This window comes from Nycticebus coucang, chromosome 7, assembly GCF_027406575.1.
Source record: "Nycticebus coucang isolate mNycCou1 chromosome 7, mNycCou1.pri, whole genome shotgun sequence".
Taxonomy (NCBI): domain Eukaryota; kingdom Metazoa; phylum Chordata; class Mammalia; order Primates; family Lorisidae; genus Nycticebus; species Nycticebus coucang.
The window spans coordinates 84848519-84874786 of record NC_069786.1 but is presented as its reverse complement, the minus strand read 5'-3'; positions in this window follow the sequence as shown (position 1 = coordinate 84874786).

The window sequence follows — 26268 nt, the reverse complement described above, 5'->3', positions numbered from 1 at the left end:
GGCTGTGGGCCATGAAGAGCCATTGTGGGAGAAGTGCCCAGGCAAGCTCCACCCTCAGGGTTGCCGAGCAAGGAACCGGCGGGAGGAAGTAATCTAGTGACTGAGCAGCCTAAAGGTGGGGACAGAGACACCTTACAGCCTTAGCCCTCAGGGAAATAGACTGAGACTAGTTTTGATACACTGGGTAAGTGGATAGCTATTTCAGGGAGTGATCCCAGTCACAAGTGCTTTCTTGGGAAAGATTCTGCTTAGCCAAGTTTAGCAGTTTAAAGTGCCTTTTAAGGGGACTGAGGAGAGATTTAGGCTCTCCACCCTTCGAGGTTTGAGAAATCAGCAGAGGCCTCCAGTCTCCATCTCGTTCAGGCATATCAGCATTGTGGTTAACAACTCATACCCCAGAAGATCACCTGTTGCCCAGACAATATTCAGCAAGATATATATATACTGCTTTTTCTTTTTTGTATTTTTTTTATTTAAACATTTTCCCTACAGATTTTTCTTTTATTTTCTTTCTTCGTTTTTCTAGTTTAAATATAATTTCCCATTGTTGCCTTTTTCAACAATTTGAACTTCATTTTTGCTAATGTTTCTACCCCTATTATTTGGTTTTTCCCCAAATTTTATCCCATAAAGTTTTCTGTTTACTTGTTTTGGTTTGATTTATAGCATTTTTGTCTTTCCTCTCTACTTGGTGGAGGTGGGATACTGTGTCCAAACAGGCTAGCAAAGAGCTGCTGACCTCAAGGGAACCACCCAACCCTGCACCCTGAGAGGTTGGGGGTTTTTAAGGTTGGGTCAAAGTACCATACGGTACCCCTATATTGTTTTGTCTTTCTGTGTCCCTCCCCCCCTTTTTTTGTCAATATTCCTTTCACCCACCCCCTCTCCTTTCTCTTTTTTATTTTCTTTTTATTTCTTTTTTCCCTTCTTGCTCTTCAACCTTCTCATCCTTTTGGTCCAGTACCAAAAGGACTCATTGAAACCCTAGTCCAGAGGAATGGCAACTTAAAGAGCAAGAGAAGTGAAAGGAAAATTAGGGAAAGGAAACAGATAAAAGAAATCACTCATGAGGAAGAATCAGCAGAAAACTTCTGGCAATATGAAAAACCAGTCCAGAGCAACCCCCCCTCCAAGGGACCATGAGGTAGTTATTGCAGAAGATTCCATCTATCAAGAAATGTTAGAAATTACAGAAAGGGAATTTAGAATACAGATGATGAAAACAATGAAGGAAATGATGGAAACTGCTAACAAAGTGAAAATAACCAAAAGGAAATCCCAAAACAGAATTAAATAAGAGATGAATGATATGAAGAATAAAGAAAGAATATAGCAGAGCTGAAGGAACTGAAGCAGTCAATTAGGGAACTTAAAGATGAAATAGAAAGTATCAACAACAGATTAGACCATGCAGAACAAAGAATCTCAAGAGGTAGAGGACAAAGCTCTTGAGATAATTCAGATAGTTAAAGAGGCAGGAAAGAATAGAAAGAAAGCAGAATGTCACTGACAGAATTATGGGACTTTATGAAGCATTCCAGCATACGAGTTATAGGTATCCCAGAAGGTGAAGAAGAATGCCCCAGGGTAATGGAGGCCATACTAGAGACTATTATAAATGAAAATTTCCTAAATATCACCAAAGATTCTGACACACTGCTTTCAGAGGGATATCAGACCCCAGGGCACCTCAACTATAACTGAGCTTCTACAAGACACATTGTGATGAACTTGTCTAAAGTCAAGACAAAAGAAAAGATTCTTCAAGCTGCCAGGAGTAAACGCCAGTTGACCTATAGGGGCAAATCCATCAGAGTGACTGGAGACTTCTCTAATGAAACTTTCCAAGCAAGAAGACAATGGTTATCTACATTTAATCTACTTAAACACAACAATTTCCAGCCCAGAATTCTATATCCTGATATGCTAAGCTTTAAAATTGATGGAGAAATCAAATCATTTACTGATATACAAACATTGAGGAAATTCGCCACAACAAGACCAGCTCTACAGGAAATACTTTAACCTGTTCTACACACTGACCATCACAATGGATCAACAGCAAAGTAAGAACGCAGAAATTAAAGAACAGAACCTAACTTCCACACTGATGCAAAAGATAAAACTAAGCAATGGACTCTTACAAAATAAGATGGATAGAATACTACCACACTTATCAATTATCTCAATAAATGTTAATGGCTCAAATTCCCCACTGAAGAGACATACATTGGCAGACTGGAATAAAAAACACAAACCATTCTTTTGCTGTCTGCAGAAGACACACCTGGCTTCAAAAGACAAATTAAAACTCTGAGTCAAGGGTTGGAAGACAATTTTTCAGGCAAATGGAATTCAGAAGAAAAGAGGAGTTGCAATCTTATTTTCAGATACATGTGTATTTGAAGCAACTAAAGTCAAAAAAGACAAAGATGGTCACTTTATATTGGTCAAGGGAAAAAACAAAAAGAAGATGTTTCAATTCTAAATATTTATGCACCCAATTTAAATGCTCCCAGATTCTTGAAACAGACCTTACTCAGTCTAAGCAATATGATATCCTATAACACCATAATAACAGGGGACTTTAACACTTCTCTTACAGAGCTGGACAGATCTTCTAAACAGAAATTAAACAAAGATATAAGGGATTTAAATGAGACCCTAGAACAATTGTGCTTGATAGACGCATATAGAACACTCCATCCCAAAGGTAAAGAATATACATTCTTCTCATGGTCCCATGGAACATTCTCCAAAATGATCATATCCTAGGACACACCAAAAAACTCAACAAAATCAAAAGAACTAAAATTTTACCTTGTATTTTCTCAGACCACAAGGCATTAAAGGTGGAATTCAACTCCAACAAAAATGTTCATTCCCACACAAAGGCTTGGAAATTAAACAACCTTTTCTTGAATGACAGTTGGGTGCAGGAAGAAATAAAACAGGAAATCATTAACTTCCTTGAGAATAACAACAATGAAGACACAAGCTACCAAAACTTGTGGGATACTGCAAAAGCAGTTCTGAGAGGAAAATTTACTGCTTTAGATACCTCCATTTGAAAAACAGAAAGAGAGTGCATCAACAAACTTACAAACCATCATATGGAATTAAAAAAAGAAGAAAAATCTAAGCCTAAACCCAAGAGAAGAAAAGAAATATCCAAAATTAAATCAGAGATCAATGAAACTGAAAACCAAAATTAATGAAACAAGGAGTTGGCCTTTTGAAAAAATAAATAAAATAGATAAATTTTTCACCAGACTAACTAGAAATAGAAAAGTAAAATCTCTAGTAACCTCAATCAGAAATGATAAAGGGGAAATAACAACTGATGCCACAGAAATATAAGAGATCATCTCTGAATACTACCAGAAACTCTATGCCCAGAAATTTGACAATGTAAAGGAAGTGGATCAATATTTGGAATCACACCCTCTCCCTAGACTTAGCCAGGAAGAAATAGAGCTCCTGAACAGACCAATTTCAAGCACTGAGATTAAAGAAACAACAAAAAATCTTCCAACCAAAACGTGCCCTGGTCTGGATGGCTTCACACCAGAATTCTATCAAACCTTCAAGGAAGAGCTTATTCCCATACTGCAGAAATTATTCCAAAAAATTGAGGAGGAAGGAATCTTCCCCAACACGTTCTATGAAGCAAACATCACCCTGATACCAAAACCAGGAAAAGACCCAACTAAAAAGGAGAATTTCAGACTAATTACACTAATGAATACAGATGCAAAAATTCTCAACAAAATCCTAGCCAATAGATTATAGCTTATCATTAAAAAAGTCATACATCATGATCAAGTAGGTTTCATCCCAGGGATGCAAGGCTGGTTTAACATAAGCAAGTCCATAAACATTATCCACCATATTAAAAGAAGCAAAAACAAAGACCATATGATCCTCTCAATAGATTCATAAAAAGCGTTTAATAAAATCCAGCATCCTTTTCTAATTGGAACACTGAGGAGTATAGGCATAGGTGGCACAATTCTGAAACTAATCAAAGCTATCTATAACAAATCCACAGCTAATATTTTACTGAATGGAGTACAACTGAAAGCTTTTTCTCTTAGAACTGAAACCAGACAAGGTTGTCTTCTGTCACCATTACTATTCATCATAGTGCTGGAAATTCTAGCCAATATAATTAGGCAAGGCAAGGAAATAAAGGGCATCCAAATGGGAGCAGAAGAGGTCAAACTGTCCCTCTTTGCTGGTGATAGGATCTTATGCTTAGAGAACCCCAAAGACTCAACCACAAGACTCCTGGAAGTCATCAAAAAATACAGTAATGTCTCAGGGTATAAAATCAATGTCCACAAGTCAGTTGCCTTTGTATACTCCAATAACAGTCAAGATGAGAGGCTAATTAAGGGCACAACTCACTTTCACCATAGCTTCAAAGAAAACGAAATACCTAGTAATATATATAATAAAGGAGGTGAAGGACTTCTATAAAGAAAATTATGATATCCTAAGAAAGGAATTAGCAAAGAACATACCATGCTCATGGCTGGGAAGAATCAGCATTGTTAAAATGTCTATACTTCCCATGGCAATCTACCTATTCAATGCCATTCCTACTAAGATACCAACATCGTACTTTCAAGATCTGGAAAAATTGATTCTGTGTTTTGTATGGAACCAGAAAAGAACCTGTATAGCTAAGGCAGTTCTTAGTAATAAAAACAAAGTCAGGGCATCACTAGAACAATTTTAGGCCGTACTACAAAGCCATAGTGGTCAAGCGTGTACTAGCAGAAAAATAGAGACACAGACATTTGGAACCAGGAAATGAAATTAACATCTTACAACCACCTAATCTTCGATAAATCAAACAAGAATGTACCTTGGGGGAAAGACTCTCTATTCCATAAATGGTGCTGGGAGAACTGGATATCCACATGTAAAAGACTGAAACTGGACCCACACCTTTCTCCACTCCAATGTTCATCATCTCTATATATTAGAGAAATGCAAATCAAAACAACCCTGAGATATCATCTAACCCCAGTGAGAATGGCCCACATCACAAAATCTCAAAACTGCAGATGCTGGCATGGATGTGGAGAAAAGAGAACACATTTACACTGCTGGTGGGACTGCAAACTAATACAACCTTTTTGGATGAATGTATGGAGAACCCTCAAAGAACTCAAGCTAGACCTCCCATTTGATCTTGCAATCCCATTACTGGGCATCTACCCAGAAGGGAAAAAATCCTTTTATCACAAGGAGACTTGCCCTAGTCTGTTTATTGCAGCTCAATTACACTCGCCAAAATGTATAAACAGCCTAAATGTCCACCAACCCAGGAATGGATATATAATTACTGCTGAAGAATTTAATCTTCACCGTTACTGATGTTGTCTCATATTACTCTCTCTGTGTCTTGAGTTTCGACAGCAGACAAAGCTGTGAAGCACATTGTGTTTAGAATAATAGAAAGGTCTGGCTTCTGGGCTCAGACCTTTCAGTGACAGACTTGTTAATTTTCTCTTATTTAAAATGAGTGTGGCAATGCCCATCATTCTTGCCATTCACTTCATATGGCTACATGAAGGTCAGGGGTGTAAAAAAGGAAGGACAACATAATATGAATTTCCATTAAGAGGGGAGTAAGAAAGAACAGGTATTTGCAACTCTAAAAACCTTTTTTGTTTATAAATCTGCTTACATTTTTCTCAGATGAAGTTTGGTTTTGACTTTGCCTAACCTATCCTTATTTGTTTTTCATGAAGTTATTGCACTGCTTGTTGCTCTAAAAGTAAGTACTGACTACCTCTCCAAATCATTTTTAAAACATTAATTACTCCTTCTTCAGTTTTCTTACATTTTATAATTCTTACATAATGATGAAAAGATGATTTGGTCAGTATTCTGATACAAATTTTCTTTCTTTCTGTTTGTTGTTATGTTAAATAACAGCTTTGCCCTTGGAAATTTTTCTACATTTTGAACTGTAGTCTTTAAATTTCACATTCTCATCTCAAAAAAAATCATTAGCATATTGATGATTGCTAGATCCTAGTTAACATAGACTAAACTAAACAACATGCTGAATTTTTAGGGAGTTGGCATTAACATAGACCTTGAAGTTTTCATGTCTTTTACTATAGAAGTTATGGTGAGGTAATACATCAACTGTGAGTTAGATGATATAAGGTATGTGAAAATGAAGTTCCAGAATCTCATAATGGGTTATTCATGGTGCTTGCTAGACTCAGAGAATATTTTAATTCATTTAACTTTGAGGCTATTTTTCTAACTAGAAAATCTATTTTAATATCTTTCAAAAAAATAAAAATAAGTTTCCAGAAACCAATACTAAAATTACAATAGACCACAGCAAAGGATAGAAAGGTTTCTTTCTAAATTTTATTGCCATTAATAAAATATTTAAAATTTTTCAACCTTAAAATCTTAAGAAAGCCAAAGAAAAGAAGCCTTAAAGCCAAAGAAACAAAATGCATAAATGACAGAGTCCCAAGGGAAAAAAAGTGATTCCAGGGGAAAAAAGACATAATATATGGTACTTTCCATAGTTATTAAATTTTCCAGTTGAAACATTTCTGATGGGCTTATTGAAGGGGTATCTTAAAAACAAAAAGCAGCCCTTGTCTGTAAAGCAGGAAATCTCTAAAGCAGAGAGCAACCTTGATAAAAGGAAGCATGGGGACAAAAAAGATTAAGATAGTAATGAACTTATTCAAAGGTGAGGAAAGTCATTTTTCTTGCAGAGTGAATGATGCTATGTCTGAGACTGATTTCACAGTAGATTTTGATCTTGCACCAGGGTGAAAGCACATGTGAGAATAAGATGGAGTCGGGCAGGTTAAGGAGGATATGACACAGCTGGTCTGGACAGTTTAGGTCCAGCCTGACCTTCACGCACTATGTCCCATTTGGTAGAGCTGGTCTGGTCAGTTTAGGTTCTGCCTGACCTTCACCCCCTGTCTCCTGTTCTTACTGTTTTGTCAATTTAGCTCCTACCCTAAAGATGCTTATCATGAGTAGTTTAGGTGGGTTGATTTAGGAGATTAACTTCTGGAGTAGAATGTTGTAATATATCACTGAGTTATGCTACAGGTTAATGTGATCTTTGCTTTAAATTATGTAAATTAAGGAAGAATACCATAATGGAAAGAGGGGAGCTTTGTGTCTATGAGAAGTAAAAATTTGAGTAAGGATGGGTGAGCAGGTTCTACCACCTGTTAAGCCATGTCTTATTATTTATTTATTTATTTATTTATTTTTGCAGTTTTGGCCGGGGCCAGGCCAGAACCCACCAACCCTGGTATAGGAGGCCAGCGCCCTACTCCTTGAGACACAGGCACTGCCAGTTAAGCTGTGTCTTAACATTTGTAGAGCTTTTCTATGTCCATCGATAACTCTGAATGCTCTAAAGTGGTGTATACTCTTTATTTCATCCTGGTTGTCCAGTCCACTCAGCAGGGGTATGTCAACTGAAAGTCTCTGGCAAGGGTCCATTCAGGTGTGGCTTGAAGTGCCTCCCTGGAAGAAGGTGGACAGATTGCTCATGAGGGTGGCAAGCAGGTTTTCTTTTTTTATGGCTCTCTTTTCACAAGGGACAGTTGCCTGTCTTAGTCTGTTATTGTTGCTCTGTGTTCATTAGTGGTGTGTCTTGCAATTCTTTGGCCACCCAAGATCCTGCAGTTTAAAGCTCCAGCATGCCTTCATTATGAGTTTCCAAAAGACATCTCCAGCTTCCTTTTCTCTTAACAGTGTTTGGCATGTAATTGTATTCCTCCATTTGTAAGACAGTATGGGGTTTATCATAAGCCTCATATACTAAGTAAGTAAATCCCTGGGTGAATGCAGTATTGTAGCTGTTTGTGGCTTAATAATTCTTATAATTGTAGTAAGTAATCAATTATACCAAAAAATGAATTAAACACATGTCCATCATTTAATACTTAATTATTCAGAGAATAATTTACTTGTTTGGTGGTTTTCTTAGTCATTTCATGCTACTGTAACACATTACCACAAAGATGATTATAAAAAAACAGAAGGCTATTTCTCATGGTTCTGGAGGCTGGGAAGTCCAAGATCAAGGCACAGTCATCAGGTGTCTGGCAAAGTCCTTTCTGCCTCCTCACATTGCAGAGAGAGAAAGAAAAATGGTGTGTCCTTGTGGCAGAAGAACCAAAGAGAAAGAGTGCACTGCTGTAAGCCCTTTGGGGCAGAAGATTAATCCATCCATGAGGATGGAGATAAACACTTCCTACCTCCCAGCACTTTTACCTTGGGGATTAAGTTTCAACATAAGTTGTGGAGGGGATACAAACATCCAAGCAATAGCATTCTGCCCCTAGCATTACCCAATTCATGTTCTCACATGCAAAATACATTCATTCCCCAAAGTCTTAATTTGTTCTAGCATGAACTTAAAAGTCTAAAATCCAAAGTTTCATCCAAATCAGATATTAGTGAGACTGCAGGCAAGATTCATCCCCAGGCAAATTTCCTTATAGGAATGAGCTGATAAAATCAAACGAATTACATGATTGGAAAATACAGTGATGAGACAGGCTTAGAGTAGACTTTCTCATTGCAAAGGGAGAAATAGGACAGAAGGATGATAGGTCCAAAGTAAATTCAACCCCCTCCAATGCATTCCTATTCTAAAAAAAAAAAAAAAAAGAAAGAAAAAGAAAAAGCAACAATACTAGATCTTAAGGTTCCAGAATAATTGTCTTCGACTCCATGTCTTGGACACACTGGGGTGGAAGTTAGGCCTTAGGCAGCCATGCCACTCTTTCAGAATGAAGCAGGGTGTCAGTGGCTCTTCCAGACTGGTGGTACACACTGACAGCTCTACACTTGTGGGGTCTCTAGGGCTTCCCTATGGCCATGACTCTATTAGTATTTGCCCCAGTTGGTGCTCTCTCTGGTGGCCCTGAGGCTGCCTGAGACAATCTTTGCAATCCAGGTAGTGGATTGCATGTCTCTGTAGCTCTTACACTCTGCATACCTGAAGAGTGAGCACCACTCTTTCAAGCTGCCACCTGAGCTGCACCTGGGGCAACCCAAGTCACAGCTGCGACAGTCATGGAGTAAGGCACTGGACTACAGGGAGCAGCAATCTAAACCTCTGAAGCTTGTCTGGGCAGCAATGTTCAGGGTCCCACAAGTACCCTGAGCCCCACTCTCAAAGTTTTTCTTCCCTAAAGGGCCTGGTACTCTAATCTTATGACAAGTGTGGAAGCCTTAGAGATTTCTGAAATGCCTTCAGGGTCATGTTCCCATGTTACTGTAAGCAGTTAAAAGAGGTCACATAACTCATTCAATATTTTGCTGCTTAGATATTTCTTCTGTCAAATATCCTAGTGAATTGCTCCACAATGCCCTTGAACATGGACACAATTCAGGCATGTTCTTTGTCACTTTATAACAGAGATGACTTTTCCTCCAGTTTTCAGTACCTTCATTTCTATCCGACAGCACCATAAGAGCCTTTATTGTTCATATTTCTAACAGCATTCTGTTCGGAACCATTTAGATGACCTCTAATTTAGGATCCCTGTACAGCTCTCCTCTTCTTCTGAGCCTCCATCAGAATCACCTTTAATGGTTTATGCCTGCAATATAGGCTTTTTCTAGCTTGCTCCCCCAAATTCTTCCAGCCTCTACTTATTATTTCAAAGTCATTCCCAAATTTGTAGGTATTTGTCACAGTGAGACTGAATTCCTGACACCAATTTCTCAGTGCATTGCTATAATGAAATATATAGTAGATTGGGTCATTTCTAAAGAGCAGATTTATTACTCAGTTCTGGAGGCTGAGAAGTCAAAAATCATAAGTATCAGCATCTGGTGCCTTCAAGTGTGAACACCTTCTTGCAGTGGGGAGAAATGTTGTCTCCTCAAATGGCAGAAGAGCAAAGGCGAAGAATTCACTCCCTTAAGGCCCTTTTTATCCTGGCATTAACATGCAGGATGGTGGAGTCTTCATGACCTAAAAAACTTCCATTAGGTCTCATCTCTCAGCATTGTTGCTCTAAAACTAAGTCTCCTCTCCTCTCCTCTGTTCTCCTCTCCTCCCCTCCCCTCAGGCTGCCTGAGACAATTCTGCAATCCAGGTAGCTGAGGTCATGTCTCTGTAGCTCTTACACTCTGCATACCTGCAGAGTCAGCACCACTAGGTACCTCTCCCCCTCCCTCTCCTTTCTTTTTTGAGACAGTCTCACTATGTCACACTCGGTAGAGTGCTCTGGCAGTACAGCTCACAGCAACCTCAAACTCTTGGGCTCAAGCTATTCTTTTGCCTCAGCCTCCCTTGTAGCTGGGACCCCAGGAACCTGCTGCAACGCCTGGCTATTTTTTTGTTTTGTTTAGCAGGCTCAGGCCAGGTTTGAACCCACTGGCTCTGGTGCATATGGCCAGCACCCTAACCCCTGAGATATGGGCATTTCAACATGTATTTCAGAAGGAGCAAAACATTCAAGATGTAGCAACAGGACTTTATGTTTTTCACACCTTATTACCAAATACTATATGCTACCTAGTGTCTGCTCTTTACCTTTAATATTGAAAAAAATCCACTTAGCTTTTGTTTGCTATAATAATTAAGTATAGGGAATGAATCTAATGAAATCACCTCCAACTAACACATTCAGGCTAATTAAATGAGATTCCCAATGCTATCCTTTTATGAAAAAGTAAAGAAAGAGGACTATTGCGTACCAAGGGGCAAAAATAATAATAAAAACTACCTTCTTATTTTCTCACTTTCTTTTTAAAATTATGATATCCTTATGTCACTTTCTCTAATCCTGCTTATAAGATATTATTTTGGCCTGTTCAGGATATTTCATTTGCCTTCTTATAGGTTAAATCTATGAAATGTGTAAAGTCAATCATACTACTTATTAATCTGGCCAAATTGTCAGTGTAGAACTAAACATAAGATTCAAGTTAAGGCAAGGAGAGCCTTTCTGTGGCATTTTTCTAAGCAGAAGTAGCAGGAAGAATTCTTGCTATTTATAAGAATTTCCAGCGTATTTCCAAGATTTTCTGAGGGCCAAGTCTTTTTCTCATGTGGCAAACGCCAGATTACGTATGAGTAGCAGAATCAGTTTTGTAGAACCCAGTCGTAAGTCTCATACTCTAAATCCTCTGAGATGCCCTATTCCTACAGTTCCGCCTTCACTTCTTGGCGTTGTTTAGCTATTCCCATGTTTAGCCTAAACTATTTTGAAATGGCTTTCCTTTACTTGGAATGGAAAATTTCTTCTTTAATCTCCATGTTCAAAGGGAACGTCAGGAGTACTGTGGCGTTCTTACCTTACGCACCTTCTTTCCACTCCTCAGCGACTCATCTTTCTTTACCAAATCTGACATCAATTTTTGGAATTTCCATCACAAAGGCTCATTTGTGCCTATAATTGGGGTGTTGTTAGGATTCTCCCTTTGCCTTCCTTAATATGAGACTCTGTTACTAGATGATACAATCTAGATTTGTTCTTTTCTACTGTAAAGGCTGAATCTTCTCAAGTAGTCCAAGGAGGATTCTTTTTCTCCCTACTCTTGAGAGGTAACATAGATTTTCTATGTAACTTCTTTGTCCAGTTTCCAATTTCATATAATAATTAGATATTATTTTCCTTCGGTTAAAGTACCTATTTTTTTTCTAGTGAATAACAATGTTTAACTTACAAAGACAATTAAGGGATGCTCTCAAGCTTATTATTTTTTTTTTTTGAGGGCAAATCATTTATTTATATATTTAAATATGTTCTTCTTTTCATAATGTTACTTCAATGCCATGGAGCCAATCTTTCTTGAGTCTATTTGTATTACGTCTATATATTTTTTAAACTATCTGTACAAGGACTACCCTATCCAGCACTACATAAAATTTATAATTCATTTGCAAAGCATTTTTCATGATTTATATATTTCTGTCTAGAATTATGTTTCTTCACATTTTATCTGCTTTTGTTCCTAAAGTAAAAGGTATGTTTCCATACTGTTTATAAGAGCTGATGCATACTAATTAAATAGAAAATTAAAGCAATGCAAAAGTAATAAGATAGTAAAATTTTCCTCAAATCTAAAACATGTTTCTAAGTAGTTAACACTCAAATAAACATCTTATTTTGAAACTAAACTTTTATTTTGAGATAATTATAGATTTTTTTTTTTTTTTTTTTTTTTTTTTTTTTGTAGAGACAGAGTCTCACTTTACTGCCCTCGGTAGAGTGCCGTGGCGTCACACGGCTCACAGCAACCTCCAGCTCTTGGGCTTACGTGATTCTCTTGCCTCAGCCTTCCGAGCAGCTGGGACTACAGGCGCCCGCCACCACGCTGGGCTATTTTTTTGTTGCAGTTTGGCCGGGGCTGGGTTTGAACCAGCCACCCTCGGCATATGGGGCCGGCACCCTACTCACTGAGCCACAGGCACTGCCAGAGATAATTATAGACTTATATACAGCTCTAAGAAATCATTCAGGGTTATTATTTGTGTCCTTTATCCAGTTTCTCCTAATAGTAGCATCTTGAAAAATGATGTTATAATATCACAACCAGGATATTGAGTGGGCATTTTGCCATATGTTTGTTGCTAGTAAAGAAAGGGGGGAGGTTAGGGTGGAGGAAGGGTAATGGGTGGGGCCACACCTACGGTGCATCTTAGAATGGGTACAGGCCAAACTTAGTAAAGGCAGAATACAAATGTCTACATACAATAACTAAGAAAATGCCATGCAGGCTACGTTGAACAGTTTGATGAGAATATTTCAGATTGTATATGAAACCAGCACATTGTACCCCTTGATTGCACTAATGTACACAGCTATGATTTAACAATAAAAAAAAAAGAAATGCAATTGATTTTTCTATATTTATCCTATATTCTGTGAACTTGCTGAACTTACTGGTTCTATGAGTTGTCTTTTGTAAATTCCTCATCACTTTCTCTGTAAGACGTTTATGTCATCCGCAAATAAGAAGAGATCTTTCGTTCTTATCTGTTTACCACGAAGTGCTAAGTTAGCTGTGGTTTTATTTTACATGCCTATCAAGTTGAGGAAATTCCCCTCTATTCCTGTTTTTCTGAGAATTTTTATTATAAAGGAGTGTTGACTTTTTCAAATGCTATTTCTGCACCATTTACATAATTATACGATTTTCCTAATTTAGCCTGTTGTGGTGGATGATATTGATTTATATTTTTGAATATTGAACTTGCTTTGCCCTTATCCTTGAAATAAACCTCACTTAGTCACAGTATGTGCGTGTAATCTCTCTCTATATATTGCCAAATCTCATATTTTAGAAGTAATTTTTATGTCTATATTCATGAAGACATTTGTTCAAAGTTTCCATGTTTGTGCTCTTTTGATCTAGTCTTGATGTCATTATAACATCTCTATAATTTGAAGTGGGAAGTATTCTCGTCTCTTAGATTTTCTGAAAAAGGTTTTCCTGTTTTCTGATTATATATTTAGTGCTTCAAATTTCCCTCTCTCAGCACTGCTTGACTGTTATGTTCCACATAATTGGATTTGCTGTATTTTAATTTTCATTTTGTTCATTCCAGGGTATTTTTAATTTCCTTTGGAAATTTCGTTTTTAATTGTGGATTATTTCCAAGTATGCTTTTATGTGTTTGGACATTTTTTCTTTTTGCTACTGATTGCTAATTAAATTCAATTTTGGTCAAAGAACATACTCTATAATTTCAATTCTGTAAGTGTTTTGAGGTTTGTTTGACTGTGGTTTAAGCGGTGGTCTATCATGCTATGTTTCGCGGGCACTTGAAAAAATGAATATTCTATTCGGGGTTGTGTTCCATTAGTGTTGATTAGATCTCATGGCTAATGATGTTGTTGAGTTCTTCTATATTCTCACTGATTTTCTGACTAGTTGCTGTATCAGTGCTGAGAGAGACATATTGAAGTTTCCAACTATATTTGTGGATTTTTAGACTTTTCCTTTCATTTTATCAGTTTGTTTCATATATTTTGTGCATTAATTATATGGCTATGTTAGTTATTATATTTCATATATTAATATTTTGAAACTCTAATGTTTATTGAATACATATTTATGAGTGCAGTGTCTCCTGTTGAATTGGCCCTTTTATCAGTATATCTAATCTCTAGCTCTTACGATTTTCTTTGTTCTCAAGTCCACTTTAATTTATATTAATATACTCATTAATGATTTATTTTATTAGTGTTTCATCATATGCCTTTTTCTGTTTTTTGTTTTCGGGCTTCTTATGTATTATATTTAAAATGAGTTTTTGATAGCATATAATTGGGTGATTTTCTTTCAATCCATAGGCCAGTCTGTCTTTCAATTAGTGTATTCAAACCATTCTTTTTCTTTTTTTTAATTTTATTTTTTATTAAATCATAAACACATGGATCATGTATACATTAATACATTACTGGGGTACAATGTGCTGATTTCATACAGAATTTGGAATGGTTACATCCCACCAGTTAATGCATCCCAAACCATTTTAATGTAATTATCAGTTTGTCAGAACATAAATCTATCATTTTATTTATTTATATTTTGTTTTTGATTTTCTCTCTTTGTTTTATTATTAGATTTTCTTTTTATGACTTCTGTGGATTACTTGAACAATTTTTATGTTGAATTTTGACTTATTGAAAGTCTTTTGAATGCTGTCCTGTAAATTGTTTTTCTCATTTAATTTAATGTCATGGAGAAAATTCCCTGTAAGTCAATTTTAATATTCATTTTACTCTTTACAACTTTTAATAATCATTACTTGACTATAGCTTAATTTAGTCTTATAATTTCCCAGTGATTAATATTTAAGAGGCTTCAAATGTTTTCTGCTAAAAATAATACTGCAAAGAATATCCTCATATTTGTCTTTGACATTTTAAATTTTATTACTCTTTGCCAGTGCTTTGAAGAATGTTCATTCATTTTTTATTTTAATTAATTATTACTTGCTAATAATTAATTAATTAAAAATTTCTTAATTTTTGAATTATATTTATTTCATGAACTGTTTTCCTATTTGTATCTCTTTAAAAGTTTATGCTGTAATAAAGTTGTTAACCGTTTTCGTTATATTTTGTCTTGATTAAAATTTGCAAAAATGACATAGTTATTGTAAACATCTTATTGATACAAAATTTCAAAATAAAATTGAAAGTTCGGTCTCATTCATTCTCCTCAAAATACTCTTCTCAAAGTTACCTGTCATTATTTTGGTGTGCATTTTCAAATAGTTTTCTGTGTTTAAAGGCATATTTATTGGAGAATACCAAATGAATTCAGAAATATGTTAAATATTAGTTAATGTATTAAAATAATTTTAACATGGAATTTCTGGTCAGTGGGGAAAAACAACCTGTTTAATATATGATGTTAAGGTAATTGGTTAATTACTCAGAGAAAATAAAAATGTGGGGTTTTTTTTTGGTCCCTTACTCCAAAAAAAATCATATGAACATATACAGAAATGTAAAAATGGTTGCACAATAAACAAAAACAGATAAATAGAAAATAACATATTTTCAGAAATAGATTTCATAGACCAGAGTTTAGCTATAATAAAAGTGGCATTTCAAGTCAGTGGGGAAAAGTGACCTATTTAATAGATGATGTCAAGGTAATTGGTTAATACCTCTGAGAAAATAATAAACTAACTACGTTTTGTTTCTTACTCCAAAAAACTGCAAATGACATATGTGAGATTGTAAAAATATATAGATAAAATAACTAAAATAAATATTGAGGTGAGAATGTCTGACAAGAATTAGTATAAGCACCCCAAATTAATAGACACAACACTAAAGAATTTTCCTATATGAACAATAGATGCAACTTTAAAGTATATCCTGTGCAGTCTAGATCCTCACAAGAAACAGTGAGAAGAAGAATGAACAAGAATGTAATTCCACTGTGGAGAAAAATGAACCAAAACCTCCATTTCCAGAATAAATTTAACAGGAATATCAGAAAGAGAAAATAAAAAGATAAAAATAATTAAAACATAAGTGACAATAACTTTTCCAAAACTAGAAGAGAAAATGATGATACAGGCCCTACAGATATTCAGATAAAAATGTCGCTATATATTCTCATAACAAATATATATATATATATATGTATTTCTTTTTTTTTTTTTTTTTTGAGACAGAGCCTCAAGCTGTCACCCTGGGTAGAGTGTGGTGGCGTCACAGCTCACAGCAACCTCCAACTCCTGGGCTCAAGCAAGTCTCCTGTCTCCACCTCCCAAGTAGCTGGGACTACAGGCGCCCACCACAAAGCCCGGCTATTTTTTGATTGCAGCCATCATTGTTGTTTGGCAGTCCCCGGGCTGGATTTGAACTGGCCAGCCACGGACGCCGAGCCAACAAATATTTTTATAAATTAAAAAAGTTTTGAAGTCTTACTTTTTTTCAGCGACTAAAACCCAGCTACTGATAAAAGAAGACAAATTCCTAATATTGGACTTTCTTATATTGGCATCTGAGAGCTGTTGTGTTGATTTATCATTTATCTCTCAAAAAGAAACCTGAATACACCTATTTCAAAGTTTGTGATGTGAGAGATATGCTTTTTCCCCTATAAGCTAAAGTTATAAATGTGTTCACTTTACTCGTGCCCTTAGAAGCTAGAGAGAGTAGGCAGTGAGTGTGGGTACAGGTGACTGACGTGTGTGTGTGTGAGTGTGTGCGTTTGTTGGGAGCCAGGAGATTAAAGGATCTGGAAGGCATGGGCACAACTTTATTGTACAGAATGCTTGAAAATCCAGTGCTGACGTCTTGGGCACTGCTTTTAGAATCTTATACTTTTTTATTTACCTTTATTTAAGATAGATATTTAATCTTAATGAGTAAAGAAAATTAAAGATGTGAATAATTTTACTGTGCTCTTAGAGTATTTCTTGGGATTTGGAGTTAGCTTTTACCTACTCAATCCAGTTACTATGATGGTTCTGAAAATTTGTAAAAAGGAACCAATTCACCTGATGGCAGTGAATGTTGAAATGATGAGATCCAGAGAAGACCTAGTGAATACTTTCATGGATTTTTGCCACATTTTAAGCTATTTATATGGCCTCATAATATGATCTATTAATGTCTCTATATAAATACTGGGGTGCCCCCAGTGTATATGTAATACCCTGCAAAAGGACCCTTAAAAGCCCCTAACTATCTCAGCCTGAGTCCCCACATGTCTCAAACCCCTCCCTTTGGGTTAATTCTGAGAATAGGTTTCAGGACAAGGAGGTTCCCTGAGTTCCCAAAAACTCCTAGCCACAGGTAAAACAATAGTGAAAGCTTACTCCAGCAAAGTTTCCCAAGCTAAGTTTGTCCAGGTGCCAACCGCCACACTGTAGCCCCCCTGAGCCAACTCTGTAACCCCGTCCCTGAGCTAACCGGCCACATTTTGCTTCTGTGCTCACCAGCTTACCTGCCAACACAGCACAAAAAAGGTATAAAAGGCAGCCTGCTTTTTTCTTCGGGACTGTTTGCCCTTTGGGGCAGCACCGTGCCTGTGCAGGTATAATAAATCACCATCTGATTTATACCTGAAGTGGGGTCTGAGTTGTTCTTCAGGTGGCAATGAGTGCAACATATACACATTTTAAGATATGTTATCAGTGCATTCCTTTGGAAGTTGAACTGAATTACAGTAGCAATGTTTGGTACGACCTTTGCTCAAAAGATGGCTGTAATCAAATGAATGCTGGGATCCCCATGTGACAGGAAGGACAGGAATAGAAAATGACAGAAGCACCATTGAGTTTGAGAAGTGCAAGACTGTTTTGAAGTGGCATTTGAAATTTGAGAGCCTTGTGGAAGTCCAATGAGAATGGAATTGTGAGTGTGCAACAGAACCTCCAGCGTGCCTAACAGTTGCATGCATTTGTGGTAAGTTTGAGACACATGGTACTGTGTGTGATACGCAGTAGCAGCCTGTATAGCCTATGGCTGGAAGGAGTGAGAGTTACAAGTAACACCTGTATAGATCCATAATGGAATACGTTGGTGAAAAGGGCATGGGGAGGAATTTAGCTCTCTTAACAAGCATGAGAGCTCTCAAGATGAGAGCATTAGTGAAATGGCAGTCTCCACACCTGTGGTGTTAAGAGTCATGAGATCAGCTCTATATTAGGCTGGAGGAGAAGGCAGTTGGGATCGTACATATTCTATCTTGGACCCGCTTACTCTGACTCCCTCGCTTCTCCTGCTTGCAGAACGCCAACACAGTGACTCTCTGTTGAAGATTACCAAACTCTGCTATAGCCTTCTAAATACTTATTCTTCTAAGAGGACTGCTTTACTCCCTCAGAGACTATCTATCTCTCCCTTCTGCTGAAACAAATAGCCCTCAGGAACCTAAGAGCAATTTTTCCTGAGGAAGATAACAGCATAGTGGTCCACATCCAGAACATAGGTAGATAAGCAGGGTGCCAGAGACCTGGCCAGTCCCGGGCCCTGACATAAGGCCACCATGAGGGGACCCCCGACAATACGCACAATGAAAGATACAGGAGGCCTCACACAGCAACAAGTCCCACTTTCTCTGCTGTGGTGCTGGAAGTTTACATGCTCACCACAGACCAATTTGCATGGGAGATAGGAGTTAGCTGGACAAGTGAGCAGAGCAGTGCATTTTTTAATTTTATGGGTTTTCTTTTTTTTGAGACAGAGACTCACTTTGTTGCCTTCAGTAGAGTGCTGTGGCATCATAGCTCACAGCAAACTCAAACTCCTGAGCTTAAGGGATCCTCTTGCCTTAGCCTCCAATGTAGCTCTGACTATAGGAACAGGCCACCACACCTGTCTAGTTTTTTTCTATTATTATTATTTTAATAGAGATGGGGCCTCACTCTTGATCAGGCTGGTCTTGAATTCCTGAGCTCAAGCAATCCACTCCCTGCTCCTGAGTGTTAGGAATACAGGTGTGACCAACCAGGCCTGGCCTGCAATGCGTTCTTAAAAGAGCAAAATCATAAGTTTTCATCTTAAGATAATTACATGTACTGAGACATGAGAGCTTATCTTGATGAGAATTAGCCAGGCCAAAAGATAGGACAGAGGTGCAGTGAATTTCTCCCATGTTCTTCTGACTTAATACCCCTTGACTTCCTCCTATGGGGGACCTTAAAGGATGTAGTCTACTGTAGAAAAATGGCTACCTTGGCATTGTTTCAGAAGGAAATCGAAAGACATTGCACAGTGATGCAAGTGGACACTTTTGTCAACATTCTTCAAGCAGTAGTTTGCAGTATTTGGAAGTGTCTGGAAGCTGATAGCAACAATTCGGAGCATTTCTTGCAATTTCAGAAGTCAGATGTGACTTGTATCTATCTTTTGTTATTGGCATACAAGTTTGGACTGTTAAGTTTGCAAACTCATCCTAGAAAAAAATGCTACATACCTCATTCCTGAATATGGTCCTGGTTACCTTCAGTGTAGTCCCCTTGACGGTCTAGCGATCATAGTGATACTCAGCAATGATGTATGCAGCACTGTTTCTAGGATGAGTTCATGAATGTAAATGTCAGAACTCATATATTGAGTATTACAATTTCAGTGTAGATATTTTTCTTAAGATGTATATACATTTTTTGACACCTTTGTGTTTATGTATATATATATATATACATACACACACATATATGTACACATCTACACATGTCCACTCACTGATAGGAAATGGTGATTTAAAAAATAATTCAAGAATGAATTTCTAGAGATTAGTCTTCTGTTGAAGAGTGAGAGACTATTGCTTATCCACAAATATAAACATTTACAAATAAATGGCCTACACTCCATATAACATTCTCCAGCCAGTAAATTTGTAATGGACTCTTTGCTTGCTGAAGTGAAGGAAAATATAACTTTAGCTTATTAGAACTGTGATTATGAGTAATGATCTCTCTAGAATTCATACACAGCATGGCCTCCTTGTGACACCATATTTTTCTTCTCCTGGTGGGGTTCTTGATCTTGGGAATGGAAGAATGAATTCATGGACCACAGGCAAGCAGAAGAAGATAGAGCACAGTTTATTAAAAGATAGGAAAGCTTCTGACGAGCCCCATTGGAGTTGTCCTTATAGCTCGCCTGGGTTGGGCTTTTATGCTTTGTCTTCCTGCCCAAATCTGATGGCAAACACTAATTGGGTCCTTCAGATGGAGCTGGCTTACACTGATTGGTTTCTTTAAACTTTAACTGACTGGCCTCTGTTGCTTGGCCCTTTTTTTTTTTTGTGCTGGCGTGCTTTTTCTGCCCAATCCCTGGTGTTATTCTGCCTAGCAACAGCCAGTGCCCAATAGCTGCACAAGTCGTTCTAAAGGAGTCCTTCCCCCTTACTCTCCAGGCTTATTTCCCGGTCCCTGCTTAAAGCCTTCTAATTCCTATCACTTGCACCCCCAATCCTTGACAAAACACAAATTATTATTTATATGTCATTATCATTGCATAGGGTAATTAACCTTAGTGCACAAGATCAAGGTTTTAATAAGAACAGTTGGCTTTATAACATCACACAGAAACCTCACCTGGTCCAGTGTTAGGCTTTAAAGTTATTAAAACTGGGCCAGCTGGGATCCCTAGCTAGAGCCTCCAAAAAGACTTCTGTCAGTAAGGGGATGGAATGGCAGTTTAAGTTAGAATTACCAAACCTATTCAGGACTGAGGATTATTTGGTCATCTTCTAAGTTATCTTAATCAACTTGAAGCCAAAAGTAGCATTAGATGATCACCAAGAGAGTAAGTATTTAGGCGAAGAGGTAAGTCACAGATGACTTGCGTACTTTTCCTTTCACTAATACCTCCTTTATTACAACATCTTGGTAATGAGAACCATCCAGTGAAACAAGTGTCTTAGATTTCTGGTAAGGATCAAAACCAACAAAAAAAAGAGTATACATATTTAAAATGGAATTTGAGGAAATAGGGCAAAGGATTTATCAGACATATATAAATAAAGTTTTGATTTTTTTTTAAATCACTAAAAAGCCTCTTTTCTCCTCCTGCCCCACCCAAGCCTTTGAGGTATTCTTTAATACCAACAGCATGCCTTTCCCTTGGATGGAAATCAGTAACAACCCCCCCGCCAGTCACTGCCTTGTCTCCTCATCTCTTCCTCAGCACCTTCCAAGTGTTGCCATCCTGAAGGGGTCTGGGGAGGAATATGAGATACAGAATATGGCCAAACCAATGCTTATTTCTACCTGATTTTCTACCCTATTATAGAATAGATATTTTCAGATATTTTCCTTGTACCTACCTCCAGGTCTTTGCAGGTGGATGCCTTTGGCTAGCAGAACGAATATTCCAATAATTATCAAAATATAAAATCCTTAATATAAAATACTAAGAAATAACATTAGGAAAATATTTAGGGTACATTTTAAATTCTGTGAATTCTGTGCATTTACTTCCTAGAGTTGAATGCTGTCAGGGCTAAGGCATTTCAAAAGAAAAATTGACCCTGGTTTTCTCTGAGGTCTTCTTTTATCTCTGCCTGTCAGTGATCAGCTTGCAGATCACTCTGTTACGAACAGCTTCCTGCACAACTTGCTGCCTGTTTGGCCTGCCAGAATTTCTCATAGATTTAAATGGAGTTTGCAACCACTTTGGGGGCTGTTTATGTCACTTTCCTTTCATCATCATTTAGTATATGAATGCTTTAAATGTCTTATGTCCTCACATTTTAATTTGAGCTTCTGTTCTTGTTACGCACATGTATTTTTTAATCACTGCACACTAATGTTAAATGTCTTCATTATTCTCGAACATCATTTTTTTAAACTTAAAATATATTTAAATGTAGGAAGAAGGACAGACAAAATGAAATTAGGCACTTTTACGATGTTATGTCCCTCATTTGGTTTTCAGACAAAGAGAATAAATATAAGACAACATTAATAAAAATATAGCTCTATATTTTGAATCCTACTTCTCTAGTCTGAAAATAAATTTTATATTCTACATGTTATCTAAGGTAGATATAGAACCAATAATTAAAGCTGTTTTTATGTAAATTTTCTTCTTTGTGGCTTCAATAATCTTAGCCAAAGATGTAGTAGTCTAATGAAATAGAATAAATATTGCACTAAAATTTTACCTGCCTGGGCAATATAGCAAGACATCCATTTCTAAAATAAGTAAGTAAATAAGGAAGAACAATTATCAGGGCTTGGTGGTTCATGACAGTATTTCCAGCTACTTGAGAGGCTGAGGAGGGAGGATAGCTTGAGGCCAGGAGTTCCAGACCAGCTTGGGTAACATAGTGAGATGCTGTCTCTTAATTTTTTCATTTTGTAGACCAGAATTCATTCATTAATCTTAACACAACAATTAAGTAAATGGGATGAGGTTTATATTAACCAGTGTGATGTAAATGGTCCTAATTCTATATGAAATCAGTACATTGTACCCCGTACATGCATTAATGTATACATGATCTATGCATTTATGATTTAATAAAAAAAAACAAAAAAAGTGATATTTAAATGATTATTGTCTTCCAAAAATAAGTGTTGTAAAGACATTGTCAAAAAAAAAAAAATCACAGTTTTTGTCACATGGAAATACACAGCCTAATATTAGGGAAGGTAACAAGACAAGCCAACTGGCCCTGGGAGTACTGAGTGGTAAGTGTGGTAAGTGGTAAGTACTGAGTGGCAAATGAAGGTGTGGTGGGAATGGAGCATTTGGAGGGAGTGAAAAGAACCTTCCCAGGGACAATATGAAGAGAAGAATGGTAAGTTAGAGGTTAAAGATTGACGGAATGACACGAGAAAGAAATCTGTAACAGGCATGTTGATAGCTTGTCAAGGAGACTAGGAACAATATTAAAATCTGATCGTGACTGTGCTTCTAACAAGCTATGTAACTTTGAGCTGTTCCCTCACCTGTTTGTTTTCTGGTTTTATTGCTTTAAATAACAAAGATGCTCTTGTGTTAAATTTTAGTTACTGTAGTATGTTTTCGAAACATGGAATGTTGTAGGCTTATTTCTGTCCCCCACAAATTGATATTTTGAAGTTTTAGCCCTTTGGCATCTCAGAATAGAAATGTATTTGGAGAGAAGGTCTTTAAAGAAGTGATCAATTTAGAATGAGGTCTTTACAAGCATCCCTACTCCAATAGGACAGGTATTCTTCTAGGAAGAGGAAAGCTGGACATGCAGAGAGAAACCCCACACACGATGCACACACAGAGAGATGACTGTGTGAGCACAAAAGGATAAGACAGCCAGCTACAAAGTAAAGACAAAGGCTCCAACATAAAGCCAAACATACTGAAAACTACATGTTGAATTTCTGGTCTCCAGAACCATGAGGAAATAGATTTCTGTTGCTTGAGCCACTCCGTCTTGGAATTTTTTTGTGGCAAACCAAGCAAACCAACACCAAGTGTGGGGTGCTTCTGCAACAAATGTTACAAATATTCCAACTAGCTTGACAGAAAGCATGACACCCTAGAAAGCCTTGCATACCCAATTGATCTGTCCTTTTTTATTCTCTCCTTCATTAAAACGAAAGAAGATATTCTTAAAGAAATACACACACACACACACATACATACATACATATATTTACACATATAGCAAATAGTGACATTTTGCTTAAAATGAGATCCATCTCACTTATATATTCCTTAGTTTCTGTTTTTATTTTACTTTTTTTATCCTCCAAAGTCTGGTGAATAATAGCATTAACCTCCCTCCCCTGAAAGAAGAATATTCAAGACCAGTGTTCTCCCACTGATCCTCTTGTGTAACTACTATAGCAATCCCTCTTTTTTTCTTTTTCGGGATTTCCACTGCCTTTAAAGTCTTTAAATGCCCTACTTCTTTTCCATTTAAAAAAAGGGGGAGTGGGAGAAACAAATATAAATCATTTCTTTAAAAATCCCTTTTTGACTTTGCATCTTCCAAATAAAGCAGAATACAAAAATGAAGTTTTTCGCTTCTCTTTCTTTCTTTTTTTTTTTTTGTTGCTTTTTTAAAATTTTGAGACAAGATCTGACTCTGTTGCCCAGACTAGAGTGCAGTAATGTGATCACAGCTCACTGCAGCCTCAAACTCCTGCACTCAAACGATCCCCCTTTGGCTCAGCCTCCAGAGCAGCTGGGACTACAGTGTGCACCACCACGCCCAGCTTTTATGTATGTGTGTGTGTGTATATATATATATATGCACTGATGTATATACACTAACATATATATGTGTTATATATATAGTTTGTTTGTTTTATATGCACTAATATATATACACTAACATAAGTGATATATAGTTTGTTTGGTTTGGGGGGCGGTTTGTAGAGGCAGGGTTCCGCTGTGTCACTGGGGTTGGTCCTGAACTCCCGGCCTCAAGTGATCCTCCCTTCTCTGCCTATGAAAGCACCGGGATTACAGTCATTAGTCATGTGCCCTGCCAAGGGGAGCTTTTAATATGGAAATCCAGGAGCATAATGATGGAGAAAATTGAATCTGAAGTCATATTGCTTTGGTTTTTACTTTCAGTTTTAGCACTTGAGCTAATAATACTTAATATAAATGCCTCTTTTATCTCATAGTAGCCATTTCACAAATATCTTTATTTCTTATTGGTAGTTGTAAATATTAAATGCATAAATATATATGAAATACTTAGCACAGCTCCTGGTTCATAGTAAGAACTCAATTTGCATTAGCTATAATTATTCTTACCATTGTCTTTCTGTGTTTTCTTTGCCATGGAAAAGAGTTTGAATGTAGGATCTCTCCACCCCACTCTCTGAAGAGAATAAAGATGACCCTTTCCAGGTAACAGGAAAAGAGAAAAAGTCTTTAAGTGGTTTGGATTCAGGGTTTATAAATTAGATTAATACATAAAAAAAATTATGGAGCAAAACTGGAAAGGCATGACATGGAAATGAAAATATCGAGAAGATAAAAGGTAGGAAAAAACTGACATTTAATCGAAGGTGACAATTCATTCAGTTTGCTCGGCTACGTCCTGGTTCTATACTTAGAGCCCCACATCCTGGGAAATCTCTCACTCTTGGTCAAATTAGGACACTTGGTTATCTTAATTTCAGCCAATTTATAAAGATTTCCATAAGTCAAAAACAACAGCCTTTATCTTGAGTGAATGCATGGTATTTTTTTGAATAAGTGCCCCTTTTACTGTCCATCACCAATTTTCAAAATCAAAGTTCAGCCTTTGAAGATACAGCTAATATGCTTTCCTTCTGAGATTATTTTTTCTGTTTTCCCCAGACAGAATTGTGGTTCCTTCCATGTAGGCTTTCAGAGTACTAAATGTGTGCCTCTTACATGGTGTGCGCGCGCGCACACACACCCACACACACACACACACTCTCACTACCTTGAATTAGATATTTGTCGAAGTGTCTGATCTCCCTAGTTAGTTTATAAAGAACTCATATAGCCAGAAACCATATATCATGCTATTATTTCACCTGCAGAATTCTCTACTCTGTGTGCTGCTTAGATAATACATTCCGATTTGTATAACAAATGAATGAGTGAAATACTGTCTTGCCAAAAATCCCTGCAATTGAATGGACTTTTAATTGGAGAAACAAAAGCTGTTGTATATTTGGAAGTCACACCATCATCTCAATTCACTAAAGGATCTATTGTTTGACTTCAGCCATTATACTCGCACACAGAACTGAAATAAATCCAGGTGACATCAGAGAGAACCTGCTGGATGCTGTTTAGGAGACAAAGAAAATAATGAATATTTCTGTACAAGTACCTGTTAGCAATTTTCACTATCTGTTGTCCAGAGAATGAAGTTGAATTTATTTCTCTATTCTGGCAGATTTCTATGTAAAAGATTAACATAATATACAGAAATAATATGTCATTTTTAATTAAATGAGCACAATGAGTTAGGAAGAAGTGAACAAAATAAACTTGGAGCTTTCAATGATATTTTAACTTCTAGAATTTGATACAGGAACTCAAGTATAGAATGGTATTTTAGTTATGAACCTACATATAATCTTCAAAAAGTGTTACATCTATGTCTGAGGTTGATGAGAATGTAGTTTTCAACCAGTGATTGGGGCCTGTAAATTTTCAAAATATTTGGAAATTTGTTCACGTGAAAATTCATTTTAAATAAATGGCCCAGGCTGAAAATGAACTTACATGATTGATAGATTGTTGAGTCTTTGTGATGTTATCTCCATTGGTCATACATTAAAACAATTAGGCTGAATTAATGCTGATCAGTCCC